General features: G+C 47.6%; 8 non-coding genes and 2 pseudogenes across 8 annotated transcripts; all 10 read left to right on the plus strand.

Moving 5' to 3' along the window:
- Positions 1–933: 933 nt before the first annotated feature.
- Positions 934–1,123, plus strand: LOC142253416 (U2 spliceosomal RNA). Its single transcript, XR_012726699.1, has one exon. It is a non-coding gene; the product is annotated as a U2 spliceosomal RNA (small nuclear RNA).
- A 1,385-nt stretch (positions 1,124–2,508) lies between these two features.
- Positions 2,509–2,701, plus strand: LOC142252954 (U2 spliceosomal RNA). Its single transcript, XR_012726314.1, has one exon. It is a non-coding gene; the product is annotated as a U2 spliceosomal RNA (small nuclear RNA).
- A 1,389-nt stretch (positions 2,702–4,090) lies between these two features.
- Positions 4,091–4,166, plus strand: LOC142253770 (U2 spliceosomal RNA; annotated as a pseudogene).
- An 806-nt stretch (positions 4,167–4,972) lies between these two features.
- Positions 4,973–5,170, plus strand: LOC142253217 (U2 spliceosomal RNA). The gene has a single exon (XR_012726529.1). It is a non-coding gene; the product is annotated as a U2 spliceosomal RNA (small nuclear RNA).
- Positions 5,171–6,545: 1,375 nt separating this feature from the next.
- On the plus strand, positions 6,546–6,685 carry LOC142253777 (U2 spliceosomal RNA; annotated as a pseudogene).
- A 79-nt stretch (positions 6,686–6,764) lies between these two features.
- Positions 6,765–6,948, plus strand: LOC142253381 (U2 spliceosomal RNA). Its single transcript, XR_012726675.1, has one exon. It is a non-coding gene; the product is annotated as a U2 spliceosomal RNA (small nuclear RNA).
- Positions 6,949–8,329: 1,381 nt separating this feature from the next.
- LOC142252832 (U2 spliceosomal RNA) lies at positions 8,330–8,520 on the plus strand. Its single transcript, XR_012726198.1, has one exon. It is a non-coding gene; the product is annotated as a U2 spliceosomal RNA (small nuclear RNA).
- A 1,587-nt stretch (positions 8,521–10,107) lies between these two features.
- LOC142253340 (U2 spliceosomal RNA) lies at positions 10,108–10,291 on the plus strand. The gene has a single exon (XR_012726639.1). It is a non-coding gene; the product is annotated as a U2 spliceosomal RNA (small nuclear RNA).
- Positions 10,292–11,848: 1,557 nt separating this feature from the next.
- Positions 11,849–12,042, plus strand: LOC142253448 (U2 spliceosomal RNA). Its single transcript, XR_012726733.1, has one exon. It is a non-coding gene; the product is annotated as a U2 spliceosomal RNA (small nuclear RNA).
- A 2,183-nt stretch (positions 12,043–14,225) lies between these two features.
- LOC142253021 (U2 spliceosomal RNA) lies at positions 14,226–14,418 on the plus strand. The gene has a single exon (XR_012726353.1). It is a non-coding gene; the product is annotated as a U2 spliceosomal RNA (small nuclear RNA).
- The last annotated feature ends 457 nt before the right edge of the window (positions 14,419–14,875 follow it).

A 14,875-nucleotide genomic window follows, 5' to 3' on the forward strand; every position in this document is an offset into this window, starting at 1 on the left:
GAATTACTACTTTCATTAAGTACACTTAAACGGCTAATTGGGAATAGACAAACTGTAAAAAGCCCTCTGAGAAAGCCCCCCTCTAACCTTTGTTAGTAAGCTTTTCTGTAGTCTGCCTGTTGATGTATTTTCCGTTTGAACAGTGCACAACATGAAGAGACGGAACACTGGCGGCTTGTCACAATGCCCCCCGCTGACATCACAATAGCGCTGCTGCCTAGAAAGCTAGCTGCGCAGCAGAAGTTTCTCTTTGGGTGGGAGGTGGGCTAGTGGAAGGAGGGGGCAAGCTTTTTTTTTTTTTTTTTTCTCGGGTGGTAGGGGGATGATAGGAGAAGGGATGCGGGTGGTGAGATGGGTACAGAGGGCAGGGTTTGGGGCTGGGAAGGGAAGGGAAAAGATTAGGGTTTGGGGATGATGAAAGGGCTTTCTACGGGTAAGGATGGCAAAGGGTGGCAGTGACGGAAAGTCAGGCAACCTGTCCTGTCCGTCTTTTTGTATCATGAATTGAAAAGACTGCAAGGGGGAGGGGAGTTGCTTGCGCCCAAAAGGAGGAGTTATTCAGATTCATTGCAGTGGGCGGCGGCTGCAAAACGCACCATTCTTCTTGTTTTTGCTCTGCAAAGCAGCCTTTTCAAGGGTTGGCTTGGGTGACAAAATGTCTTGTGTAGGCGTGGGTTTGTCTCCCTCTCGCTCTCTCTCCCTAAGATGTGTCCGGCATAGGCCAGGGTGCCACTCGAGGCCCAAACCAATTCTGGTTATCGCTTCTCGGCCTTTTGGCTAAGATCAAGTGTAGTTTGGGAGGGTACTACCTTGGTTGGTGCTGAAAGGTGCCAGGGTATTGCACAACTGCTGGCCTTGGGGGAGTGTGCATCGTAGGATGTCATAGCCCTCTTGTGACGGACAGTTACCTGGGCAACGAGAGGCGGTCACTTTATTATTTTCAAACTCATCCTTCAAAAAAAAAAAAAAATCTGTTCTTATCAGTTTAATATCTGATACGTCCCCTATCTGGGGACCATATATTAAATGGATTTTTAGAACAGGGAGATGGAAAAAGAGCTTGCTCTGTCCACTCCACGCATTGACCTGGTATTGCAGTACCTCCAGGACCGGTGCACCCCTTCTTAACCCAGTTTCCAAAAGCAGAACTCAATTCACCTGATTCATATTAGCCCGATTTAATGAATTGGAAGAAAGCATACGTCTTCATATGCACCTCAATACTTCCTCCTTTTGTTTTTTATCTTTCACACTTTTTACTTTCTTTATTCATCCAAATAGCAAACTCATCACCACTCAACCTGACCAACTCGACTATGTCCCGTGCTGCAGTATCTTGTTCTCCGTCTTATCTAGATCATTTGCAATTGAATGGAATAGATCCCTTTTGGACAAAGTGGATTCACCTGCTGCTGCAGTGACCACAGGTGTGATAAGATCTAGAATTGGCATCTGGTGCGATCTCTCCGCTTCCACTCCAAAGAAAGTTACCTGTTTATTCCTATCATGCATTGGTTTTTGGGGTTTTCTTTGAGCAATGATGATGTCTTGAGTGGGCTGTTGGCTCCCTCACCTGGAGGAAGAGTTTGCTTGCTCTTGGACATTCTAAAAGAGAGGTCATGATAGACATTTAGCTTCTGAACCCAATTGGGGACAGTCATGGGTGATGAATGTTTTGCAACCTGCTGCGCAGCCTGATACCGCAATATAAGGAACGTCAAATACTAAGAATGGGCGGCCTATGAAAGAATTACTACTTTCATTAAGTACACTTAAACGGCTAATTGGGAATAGACAAACTGTAAAAAGCCCTCTGAGAAAGCCCCCCTCTAACCTTTGTTAGTAAGCTTTTCTGTAGTCTGCCTGTTGATGTATTTTCCGTTTGAACAGTGCACAACATGAAGAGACGGAACACTGGCGGCTTGTCACAATGCCCCCCGCTGACATCACAATAGCGCTGCTGCCTAGAAAGCTAGCTGCGCAGCAGAAGTTTCTCTTTCGGTGGGAGGTGGGCTAGTGGAAGGAGGGGGCAAGCTTTTTTTTTTTTTTTTTTCTCGGGTGGTAGGGGGATGATAGGAGAAGGGATGCGGGTGGTGAGATGGGTACAGAGGGCAGGGTTTGGGGCTGGGAAGGGAAGGGAAAAGATTAGGGTTTGGGGATGATGAAAGGGCTTTCTACGGGTAAGGATGGCAAAGGGTGGCAGTGACGGAAAGTCAGGCAACCTGTCCTGTCCGTCTTTTTGTATCATGAATTGAAAAGACTGCAAGGGGGAGGGGAGTTGCTTGCGCCCAAAAGGAGGAGTTATTCAGATTCATTGCAGTGGGCGGCGGCTGCAAAACGCACCATTCTTCTTGTTTTTTGCTCTGCAAAGCAGGCCTTTTCAAAGGGTTGGCTTGGGTGACAAAATGTCTTGTGTAGGCGTGGGTTTGTCTCCCTCTCGCTCTCTCTCCCTAAGATGTGCCCGGCATAGGCCAGGGTGCCACTCCGAGGCCCAAACGAATTCTGGTTATCGCTTCTCGGCCTTTTGGCTAAAGATCAAGTGTAGTATCTGTTCTTATCAGTTTAATATCTGATACGTCCCCTATCTGGGGACCATATATTAAATGGATTTTTAGAACAGGGGAGATGGAAAAAGAGCTTGCTCTGTCCACTCCACGCATTGACCTGGTATTGCAGTACCTCCAGGACCGGTGCACCCCTTCTTAACCCAGTTTCCAACAAGCAAGAACTCATTCACCTGATTCATATTAGCCCCGATTTAATGAATTGGAAGAAAGCATACGTCTTCATATGCACCTCAATACTTCCTCCTTTTGTTTTTTATCTTTCACACTTTTTACTTTCTTTATTCATCCAAATAGCAAACTCATCACCACTCAACCTGACCAACTCGACTATGTCCCGTGCTGCAGTATCTTGTTCTCTGTCTTATCTAGATCATTTGCAATTGAATGGAATAGATCCCTTTTGGACAAAGTGGATTCACCTGCTGCTGCAGTGACCACAGGTGTGATAAGATCTAGAATTGGCATCTGGTGCGATCTCTCCGCTTCCACTCCAAAGGAAAGTTACCTGTTTATTCCTATCATGCATTGGTTTTTGGGGTTTTCTTTGAGCAATGATGATGTCTTGAGTGGGCTGTTGGCTCCCTCACCTGGAGGAAGAGTTTGCTTGCTCTTGGACATTCTAAAAGAGAGGTCATGATAGACATTTAGCTTCTGAACCCAATTGGGGACAGTCATGGGTGATGAATGTTTTGCAACTGCTGCGCAGCCTGATACCGCAATATAAGGAACGTCAAATACTAAGAATGGGCGGCCCTATGAAAGAATTACTACTTTCATTAAGTACACTTAAACGGCTATTGGGGAATAGACAAACTGTAAAAAGCCCTCTGAGAAAGCCCCCCTCTAACCTTTGTTAGTAAGCTTTTCTGTAGTCTGGCCTGTTGATGTATTTTCCGTTGAACAGTGCACAACATGAAGAGACGGAACACTGGCGGCTTGTCACAATGCCCCCGCTGACATCACAATAGCGCTGCTGCCTAGAAAGCTAGCTGCGCAGCAGAAGTTTCCTCTTTGGGTGGAGGTGGGGCTCAGTGGAAGGAGGGGGCAAGCTTTTTTTTTTTTTTTTCTTCTGGGTGGTAGGGGGATGATAGGAGAAGGGGATGCGGGTGGTGAGATGGGTACAGAGGGCAGGTTTGGGGCTGGGAAGGAAGGGAAAAGATTAGGGTTTGGGGATGATGAAAGGGCTTTCTACGGGTAAGGATGGCAAAGGGTGGCAGTGACGGAAAGTCAGGCAACCTGTCCCTGTCCGTCTTTTTGTATCAATGAATTGAAAAGACTGCAAGGGGGAGGGGAGTTGCTTGCGCCCAAAAGGAGGAGTTATTCAGATTCATTGCAGTGGGCGGCGGCTGCAAAACGCACCATTCTTCTTGTTTTTGCTCTGCAAAGCAGCCCTTTTCAAGGGTTGGCTTGGGTGACAAAATGTCTTGTGTAGGCGTGGGTTTGTCTCCCTCTCGCTCTCTCTCCCTAAGATGTGTCCGGCATAGGCCAGGGTGCCACTCGGAGGCCCCCAACCAATTCTGGTTATCGCTTCTCGGCCTTTTGGCTAAGATCAAGTGTAGTATCGTTCGAAAAGGTGGTTTAAGGCTCCGGCCACCTTAGTACAATGATGCAATGCACACTGGAAGGTTGGGCGCTTGTTAGTACTTTGGGAGGATAGTATATCCATCTAGAGGAAACCATGCCCTACCAGGATCGAGGCTATTAGACTGAGTAAGTGTGGGGGCTATGGTGCAATGTGCCCCAGGATTGACGACCCTGGAGTGAGTCTGAGCTTGCTGGCTTGGGACCCCGGCGAGCCTTGGGCTCTGTAGCACACCGTACCTTGCCCTTTCATACTTTCTGAGCATATTGCTCTATCCCGGCCTTCTGGCTAGGAAGGGAAATTTTTATAATCATGGTCGGAGGTCCGTTCAGCTTTGGGCTGAGAAACCAACACCCGGTTGGAGGTCCGGGTCAGCTTTGGCTGAGAAACCAACACCCGGTTGGAGGTCCGGGTCAGCTTCGGCTGAGAAACCAACACCCGGTAGGAGGTCCGGGTCAGCTTCGGCTGAGAAACCAACACCCGGTTGGAGGTCCGGGTCAGCTTCGGCTGAGAAACCAACACCCGGTTGGAGGTCCGGTTAGCCTTGGGCTGAGAAACCAACACCGGTTGACGGTCCGGGCAGTTTCGGCTGCGAAACCAACAACTAGTAGCTCTCTACTCCACTTGGGTAAGATGCCTGGGTGGACGCTGGGAGCAACGACAAGGCTCAACCAGGCTTCGGCTTGGGGGAGCACCGAAGATCCCTGACCCTTGCTGTGGCCTTCTGGCTCGGAGGGACGGGGTTGATTTTTGGGGACCCTCTCCTCACGGAGGGGTCCACACGAATCCTAGCCTTTGCACTGTTTTTGGTGTGACTTCGGTCATGCATTTTTTGCGGTGCTTTGGAAAGCTTCATTAAATCAAAAAATCTGTTCTTATCAGTTTAATATCTGATACGTCCCCTATCTGGGGACCATATATTAAATGGATTTTTAGAACAGGGAGATGGAAAAAGAGCTTGCTCTGTCCACTCCACGCATTGACCTGGTATTGCAGTACCTCCAGGACCGGTGCACCCCTTCTTAACCCAGTTTCCAAAAGCAGAACTCAATTCACCTGATTCATATTAGCCCGATTTAATGAATTGGAAGAAAGCATACGTCTTCATATGCACCTCAATACTTCCTCCTTTTGTTTTTTATCTTTCACACTTTTTACTTTCTTTATTCATCCAAATAGCAAACTCATCACCACTCAACCTGACCAACTCGACTATGTCCCGTGCTGCAGTATCTTGTTCTCTGTCTTATCTAGATCATTTGCAATTGAATGGAATAGATCCCTTTTGGACAAAGTGGATTCACCTGCTGCTGCAGTGACCACAGGTGTGATAAGATCTAGAATTGGCATCTGGTGCGATCTCTCCGCTTCCACTCCAAAGAAAGTTACCTGTTTATTCCTATCATGCATTGGTTTTTGGGGTTTTCTTTGAGCAATGATGATGTCTTGAGTGGGCTGTTGGCTCCCCCTCCTGGAGGAAGAGTTTGCTTGCTCTTGGACATTCTAAAAGAGAGGTCATGATAGACATTTAGCTTCTGAACCCAATTGGGGACAGTCATGGGTGATGAATGTTTTGCAACCTGCTGCGCAGCCTGATACCGCAATATAAGGAACGTCAAATACTAAGAATGGGCGGCCTATGAAAGAATTACTACTTTCATTAAGTACACTTAAACGGCTAATTGGGAATAGACAAACTGTAAAAAGCCCTCTGAGAAAGCCCCCCTCTAACCTTTGTTAGTAAGCTTTTCTGTAGTCTGCCTGTTGATGTATTTTCCGTTTGAACAGTGCACAACATGAAGAGACGGAACACTGGCGGCTTGTCACAATGCCCCCCGCTGACATCACAATAGCGCTGCTGCCTAGAAAGCTAGCTGCGCAGCAGAAGTTTCTCTTTGGGTGGGAGGTGGGCTAGTGGAAGGAGGGGGCAAGCTTTTTTTTTTTTCTCGGGTGGTAGGGGGATGATAGGAGAAGGGATGCGGGTGGTGAGATGGGTACAGAGGGCAGGGTTTGGGGCTGGGAAGGGAAGGGAAAAGATTAGGGTTTGGGGATGATGAAAGGGCTTTCTACGGGTAAGGATGGCAAAGGGTGGCAGTGACGGAAAGTCAGGCAACCTGTCCTGTCCGTCTTTTTGTATCATGAATTGAAAAGACTGCAAGGGGGAGGGGAGTTGCTTGCGCCCAAAAGGAGGAGTTATTCAGATTCATTGCAGTGGGCGGCGGCTGCAAAACGCACCATTCTTCTTGTTTTTGCTCTGCAAAGCAGCCTTTTCAAGGGTTGGCTTGGGTGACAAAATGTCTTGTGTAGGCGTGGGTTTGTCTCCCTCTCGCTCTCTCTCCCTAAGATGTGTCCGGCATAGGCCAGGGTGCCACTCGAGGCCCAAACCAATTCTGGTTATCGCTTCTCGGCCTTTTGGCTAAGATCAAGTGTAGTCTCTTCATTGGGTTTGCCTTGGTCTTGGCTGGGAGGGGCCCGGGCTTGCACGACCGCCGGCCTCGGGGATTGTTGCGCCTTTTGGTGCTTACGTCCCCTTGTGGCTGGTGGTTCCTGGGCTCGGGAGGCGATCACCCAGGCACTGCGCTTTTGTGTGGTGGCCTGCTGGCCTTCGGGGCTACCTTGATTCTGAAAATTGCGGATGAAATCTCATCTGTTCTTATCAGTTTAATATCTGATACGTCCCCTATCTGGGGACCATATATTAAATGGATTTTTAGAACAGGGAGATGGAAAAAGAGCTTGCTCTGTCCACTCCACGCATTGACCTGGTATTGCAGTACCTCCAGGACCGGTGCACCCCTTCTTAACCCAGTTTCCAAAAGCAGAACTCAATTCACCTGATTCATATTAGCCCGATTTAATGAATTGGAAGAAAGCATACGTCTTCATATGCACCTCAATACTTCCTCCTTTTGTTTTTTATCTTTCACACTTTTTACTTTCTTTATTCATCCAAATAGCAAACTCATCACCAATCAACCTGACCAACTCGACTATGTCCCGTGCTGCAGTATCTTGTTCTCTGTCTTATCTAGATCATTTGCAATTGAATGGAATAGATCCCTTTTGGACAAAGTGGATTCACCTGCTGCTGCAGTGACCACAGGTGTGATAAGATCTAGAATTGGCATCTGGTGCGATCTCTCCGCTTCCACTCCAAAGAAAGTTACCTGTTTATTCCTATCATGCATTGGTTTTTGGGGTTTTCTTTGAGCAATGATGATGTCTTGAGTGGGCTGTTGGCTCCCTCACCTGGAGGAAGAGTTTGCTTGCTCTTGGACATTCTAAAAGAGAGGTCATGATAGACATTTAGCTTCTGAACCAAATTGGGGACAGTCATGGGTGATGAATGTTTTGCAACCTGCTGCGCAGCCTGATACCGCAATATAAGGAACGTCAAATACTAAGAATGGGCGGCCTATGAAAGAATTACTACTTTCATTAAGTACACTTAAACGGCTAATTGGGAATAGACAAACTGTAAAAAGCCCTCTGAGAAAGCCCCCCTCTAACCTTTGTTAGTAAGCTTTTCTGTAGTCTGCCTGTTGATGTATTTTCCGTTTGAACAGTGCACAACATGAAGAGACGGAACACTGGCGGCTTGTCACAATGCCCCCCGCTGACATCACAATAGCGCTGCTGCCTAGAAAGCTAGCTGCGCAGCAGAAGTTTCTCTTTGGGTGGGAGGTGGGCTAGTGGAAGGAGGGGGCAAGCTTTTTTTTTTTTTTTTTTCTCGGGTGGTAGGGGGATGATAGGAGAAGGGATGCGGGTGGTGAGATGGGTACAGAGGGCAGGGTTTGGGGCTGGGAAGGGAAGGGAAAAGATTAGGGTTTGGGGATGATGAAAGGGCTTTCTACGGGTAAGGATGGCAAAGGGTGGCAGTGACGGAAAGTCAGGCAACCTGTCCTGTCCGTCTTTTTGTATCATGAATTGAAAAGACTGCAAGGGGGAGGGGAGTTGCTTGCGCCCAAAAGGAGGAGTTATTCAGATTCATTGCAGTGGGCGGCGGCTGCAAAACGCACCATTCTTCTTGTTTTTGCTCTGCAAAGCAGCCTTTTCAAGGGTTGGCTTGGGTGACAAAATGTCTTGTGTAGGCGTGGGTTTGTCTCCCTCTCGCTCTCTCTCCCTAAGATGTGTCCGGCATAGGCCAGGGTGCCACTCGAGGCCCAAACCAATTCTGGTTATCGCTTCTCGGCCTTTTGGCTAAGATCAAGTGTAGTATCTGTTCTTATCAGTTTAATATCTGATACGTCCCCTATCTGGGGACCATATATTAAATGGATTTTTAGAACAGGGAGATGGAAAAAGAGCTTGCTCTGTCCACTCCACGCATTGACCTGGTATTGCAGTTCCTCCAGGACCGGTGCACCCCTTCTTAACCCAGTTTCCAAAAGCAGAACTCAATTCACCTGATTCATATTAGCCCGATTTAATGAATTGGAAGAAAGCATACGTCTTCATATGCACCTCAATACTTCCTCCTTTTGTTTTTTATCTTTCACACTTTTTACTTTCTTTATTCATCCAAATAGCAAACTCATCACCACTCAACCTGACCAACTCGACTATGTCCCGTGCTGCAGTATCTTGTTCTCTGTCTTATCTAGATCATTTGCAATTGAATGGAATAGATCCCTTTTGGACAAAGTGGATTCACCTGCTGCTGCAGTGACCACAGGTGTGATAAGATCTAGAATTGGCATCTGGTGCGATCTCTCCGCTTCCACTCCAAAGAAAGTTACCTGTTTATTCCTATCATGCATTGGTTTTTGGGGTTTTCTTTGAGCAATGATGATGTCTTGAGTGGGCTGTTGGCTCCCTCACCTGGAGGAAGAGTTTGCTTGCTCTTGGACATTCTAAAAGAGAGGTCATGATAGACATTTAGCTTCTGAACCCAATTGGGGACAGTCATGGGTGATGAATGTTTTGCAACCTGCTGCGCAGCCTGATACCGCAATATAAGGAACGTCAAATACTAAGAATGGGCGGCCTATGAAAGAATTACTACTTTCATTAAGTACACTTAAACGGCTAATTGGGAATAGACAAACTGTAAAAAGCCCTCTGAGAAAGCCCCCCTCTAACCTTTGTTAGTAAGCTTTTCTGTAGTCTGCCTGTTGATGTATTTTCCGTTTGAACAGTGCACAACATGAAGAGACGGAACACTGGCGGCTTGTCACAATGCCCCCCGCTGACATCACAATAGCGCTGCTGCCTAGAAAGCTAGCTGCGCAGCAGAAGTTTCTCTTTGGGTGGGAGGTGGGCTAGTGGAAGGAGGGGGCAAGCTTTTTTTTTTTTTTTTTTCTCGGGTGGTAGGGGGATGATAGGAGAAGGGATGCGGGTGGTGAGATGGGTACAGAGGGCAGGGTTTGGGGCTGGGAAGGGAAGGGAAAAGATTAGGGTTTGGGGATGATGAAAGGGCTTTCTACGGGTAAGGATGGCAAAGGGTGGCAGTGACGGAAAGTCAGGCAACCTGTCCTGTCCGTCTTTTTGTATCATGAATTGAAAAGACTGCAAGGGGGAGGGGAGTTGCTTGCGCCCAAAAGGAGGAGTTATTCAGATTCATTGCAGTGGGCGGCGGCTGCAAAACGCACCATTCTTCTTGTTTTTGCTCTGCAAAGCAGCCTTTTCAAGGGTTGGCTTGGGTGACAAAATGTCTTGTGTAGGCGTGGGTTTGTCTCCCTCTCGCTCTCTCTCCCTAAGATGTGTCCGGCATAGGCCAGGGTGCCACTCGAGGCCCAAACCAATTCTGGTTATCGCTTCTCGGCCTTTTGGCTAAGATCAAGTGTAGTCCCTTCATTGGGTTTGCCTTGGTCTTGGCTGGGAGGGGCCCGGGCTTGCACAACCGCCGGCCTTGGAGATTGTTGCGCCTTTTGGTGCTTACGTCCCCCTTGTGGCTGGTGGTTCCTGGGCTCGGGAGGCGATCACCTGCGGCACTGCGCTTTTGTGTGGTGGCCGATGACCGTTTCTGAAAATTGCGGATGAAATCTCATCTGTTCTTATCAGTTTAATATCTGATACGTCCCCTATCTGGGGACCATATATTAAATGGATTTTTAGAACAGGGAGATGGAAAAAGAGCTTGCTCTGTCCACTCCACGCATTGACCTGGTATTGCAGTACCTCCAGGACCGGTGCACCCCTTCTTAACCCAGTTTCCAAAAGCAGAACTCAATTCACCTGATTCATATTAGCCCGATTTAATGAATTGGAAGAAAGCATACGTCTTCATATGCACCTCAATACTTCCTCCTTTTGTTTTTTATCTTTCACACTTTTTACTTTCTTTATTCATCCAAATAGCAAACTCATCACCACTCAACCTGACCAACTCGACTATGTCCCGTGCTGCAGTATCTTGTTCTCTGTCTTATCTAGATCATTTGCAATTGAATGGAATAGATCCCTTTTGGACAAAGTGGATTCACCTGCTGCTGCAGTGACCACAGGTGTGATAAGATCTAGAATTGGCATCTGGTGCGATCTCTCCGCTTCCACTCCAAAGAAAGTTACCTGTTTATTCCTATCATGCATTGGTTTTTGGGGTTTTCTTTGAGCAATGATGATGTCTTGAGTGGGCTGTTGGCTCCCTCACCTGGAGGAAGAGTTTGCTTGCTCTTGGACATTCTAAAAGAGAGGTCATGATAGACATTTAGCTTCTGAACCCAATTGGGGACAGTCATGGGTGATGAATGTTTTGCAACCTGCTGCGCAGCCTGATACCGCAATATAAGGAACGTCAAATACTAAGAATGGGCGGCCTATGAAAGAATTACTACTTTCATTAAGTACACTTAAACGGCTAATTGGGAATAGACAAACTGTAAAAAGCCCTCTGAGAAAGCCCCCCTCTAACCTTTGTTAGTAAGCTTTTCTGTAGTCTGCCTGTTGATGTATTTTCCGTTTGAACAGTGCACAACATGAAGAGACGGAACACTGGCGGCTTGTCACAATGCCCCCCGCTGACATCACAATAGCGCTGCTGCCTAGAAAGCTAGCTGCGCAGCAGAAGTTTCTCTTTGGGTGGGAGGTGGGCTAGTGGAAGGAGGTGGCAAGCTTTTTTTTTTTTTTTTTTCTCGGGTGGTAGGGGGATGATAGGAGAAGGGATGCGGGTGGTGAGATGGGTACAGAGGGCAGGGTTTGGGGCTGGGAAGGGAAGGGAAAAGATTAGGGTTTGGGGATGATGAAAGGGCTTTCTACGGGTAAGGATGGCAAAGGGTGGCAGTGACGGAAAGTCAGGCAACCTGTCCTGTCCGTCTTTTTGTATCATGAATTGAAAAGACTGCAAGGGGGAGGGGAGTTGCTTGCGCCCAAAAGGAGGAGTTATTCAGATTCATTGCAGTGGGCGGCGGCTGCAAAACGCACCATTCTTCTTGTTTTTGCTCTGCAAAGCAGCCTTTTCAAGGGTTGGCTTGGGTGACAAAATGTCTTGTGTAGGCGTGGGTTTGTGTCCCTCTCGCTCTCTCTCCCTAAGATGTGTCCGGCATAGGCCAGGGTGCCACTCGAGGCCCAAACCAATTCTGGTTATCGCTTCTCGGCCTTTTGGCTAAGATCAAGTGTAGTTTGGGAGGGTACTACCTTGGTTGGTGCTGAAAGGTGCCAGGGTATTGCACAACTGCTGGCCTTGGGGGAGTGTGCATCGTAGGATGTCATAGCCCTCTTGTGACGGACAGTTATCTGGGCAACGAGAGGCGGTCACTTTATTATTTTCAAACTCATCCTTCAAAAAAAAAAAAAAAAAAATCTGTTCTTATCAGTTTAATATCTGATACGTCCCCTATCTGGGGACCATATATTAAATGGATTTTTAGAACAGGGAGATGGAAAAAGAGCTTGCTCTGTCCACTCCACGCATTGACCTGGTATTGCAGTACCTCCAGGACCGGTGCACCCCTTCTTAACCCAGTTTCCAAAAGCAGAACTCAATTCACCTGATTCATATTAGCCCGATTTAATGAATTGGAAGAAAGCATACGTCTTCATATGCACCTCAATGCTTCCTCCTTTTGTTTTTTTATCTTTCACACTTTTTACTTTCTTTATTCATCCAAATAGCAAACTCATCACCACTCAACCTGACCAACTCGACTATGTCCCGTGCTGCAGTATCTTGTTCTCTGTCTTATCTAGATCATTTGCAATTGAATGGAATAGATCCCTTTTGGACAAAGTGGATTCACCTGCTGCTGCAGTGACCACAGGTGTGATAAGATCTAGAATTGGCATCTGGTGCGATCTCTCCGCTTCCACTCCAAAGAAAGTTACCTGTTTATTCCTATCATGCATTGGTTTTTGGGGTTTTCTTTGAGCAATGATGATGTCTTGAGTGGGCTGTTGGCTCCCTCACCTGGAGGAAGAGTTTGCTTGCTCTTGGACATTCTAAAAGAGAGGTCATGATAGACATTTAGCTTCTGAACCCAATTGGGGACAGTCATGGGTGATGAATGTTTTGCAACCTGCTGCGCAGCCTGATACCGCAATATAAGGAACGTCAAATACTAAGAATGGGCGGCCTATGAAAGAATTACTACTTTCATTAAGTACACTTAAACGGCTAATTGGGAATAGACAAACTGTAAAAAGCCCTCTGAGAAAGCCCCCCTCTAACCTTTGTTAGTAAGCTTTTCTGTAGTCTGCCTGTTGATGTATTTTCCGTTTGAACAGTGCACAACATGAAGAGACGGAACACTGGCGGCTTGTCACAATGCCCCCCGCTGACATCACAATAGCGCTGCTGCCTAGAAAGCTAGCTGCGCAGCAGAAGTTTCTCTTTGGGTGGGAGGTGGGCTAGTGGAAGGAGGGGGCAAGCTTTTTTTTTTTTTTTTTCTCGGGTGGTAGGGGGATGATAGGAGAAGGGATGCGGGTGGTGAGATGGGTACAGAGGGCAGGGTTTGGGGCTGGGAAGGGAAGGGAAAAGATTAGGGTTTGGGGATGATGAAAGGGCTTTCTACGGGTAAGGATGGCAAAGGGTGGCAGTGACGGAAAGTCAGGCAACCTGTCCTGTCCGTCTTTTTGTATCATGAATTGAAAAGACTGCAAGGGGGAGGGGAGTTGCTTGCGCCCAAAAGGAGGAGTTATTCAGATTCATTGCAGTGGGCGGCGGCTGCAAAACGCACCATTCTTCTTGTTTTTGCTCTGCAAAGCAGCCTTTTCAAGGGTTGGCTTGGGTGACAAAATGTCTTGTGTAGGCGTGGGTTTGTCTCCCTCTCGCTCTCTCTCCCTAAGATGTGTCCGGCATAGGCCAGGGTGCCACTCGAGGCCCAAACCAATTCTGGTTATCGCTTCTCGGCCTTTTGGCTAAGATCAAGTGTAGTGTTGTTCGAAGAGGTGGTTTAAGCTCCAGGCCACCTTAGTACAATGATACAATGCACACTGGAAGGTTGCGCTTGCTAGTACTCTGGGTGGATAGTATATTCATCTAGTGGAAAACATGGCCCTACCAGGATCGAGGCTATTAGACTGAGTAAGGATGGGGGGCTATGGTACAACGTGCCCCAGGACTGACGACCCTGGAGTGAGTCTGAGCTTGCTGGCTTGGGACCCCGGCAAGCCTTGGCCTCTGTAGCACACCGTACCTTGCCTTTTCATACTTTTTGAGCATATTACCCTATCCCGGCCTTCTGGCTAGGAAGGGAAATTTTTATAATCCCGGTCGGAGATCTGGTCAGCTTTGGGCTGAGAAACTAACACCCGGTTGGAGGTCCGGGTCAGCTTCGGCTGAGAAACCAACACCCGGTTGGAGGTCTGGGTCAGCTTTGGCTGAGAAACCAACACCCGGTTGGAGGTCCGGTTAGCCTTGGGCTGATAAACCAACACCGGTTGACGGTCCGGGCAGTTTCGGCTGCGAAACCAACAACTAGTAGCTCTCTACTCCACTTGGGTAAGATGCCTGGGTGGACGCTGGGAGCAACGACAAGGCTCAACCAGGCTTCGGCTTGGGGGAGCACCGAAGATCCCTGACCCTTGCTGTGGCCTTCTGGCTCGAAGGGACGGGGTTGATTTTTGGGGACCCTCTCCTCACGGTGGGGTCCACACGAATCCTAGCCTTTGCACTGTTTTTGGTGTGACTTCGGTCATGCATTTTTTGTGGTGCTTTGGAAAGCTTCATTAAATCAAAAATCTGTTCTTATCAGTTTAATATCTGATACGTCCCCTATCTGGGGACCATATATTAAATGGATTTTTAGAACAGGGAGATGGAAAAAGAGCTTGCTCTGTCCACTCCACGCATTGACCTGGTATTGCAGTACCTCCAGGACCGGTGCACCCCTTCTTAACCCAGTTTCCAAAAGCAGAACTCAATTCACCTGATTCATATTAGCCCGATTTAATGAATTGGAAGAAAGCATACGTCTTCATATGCACCTCAATACTTCCTCCTTTTGTTTTTTATCTTTCACACTTTTTACTTTCTTTATTCATCCAAATAGCAAACTCATCACCACTCAACCTGACCAACTCGACTATGTCCCGTGCTGCAGTATCTTGTTCTCTGTCTTATCTAGATCATTTGCAATTGAATGGAATAGATCCCTTTTGGACAAAGTGGATTCACCTGCTGCTGCAGTGACCACAGGTGTGATAAGATCTAGAATTGGCATCTGGTGCGATCTCTCCGCTTCCACTCCAAAGAAAGTTACCTGTTTATTCCTATCATGCATTGGTTTTTGGGGTTTTCTTTGAGCAATGATGATGTCTTGAGTGGGCTGTTGGCTCCCTCACCTGGAGG

This window comes from Anomaloglossus baeobatrachus, chromosome 9, assembly GCF_048569485.1.
Source record: "Anomaloglossus baeobatrachus isolate aAnoBae1 chromosome 9, aAnoBae1.hap1, whole genome shotgun sequence".
Taxonomy (NCBI): Eukaryota; Metazoa; Chordata; class Amphibia; order Anura; family Aromobatidae; genus Anomaloglossus; species Anomaloglossus baeobatrachus.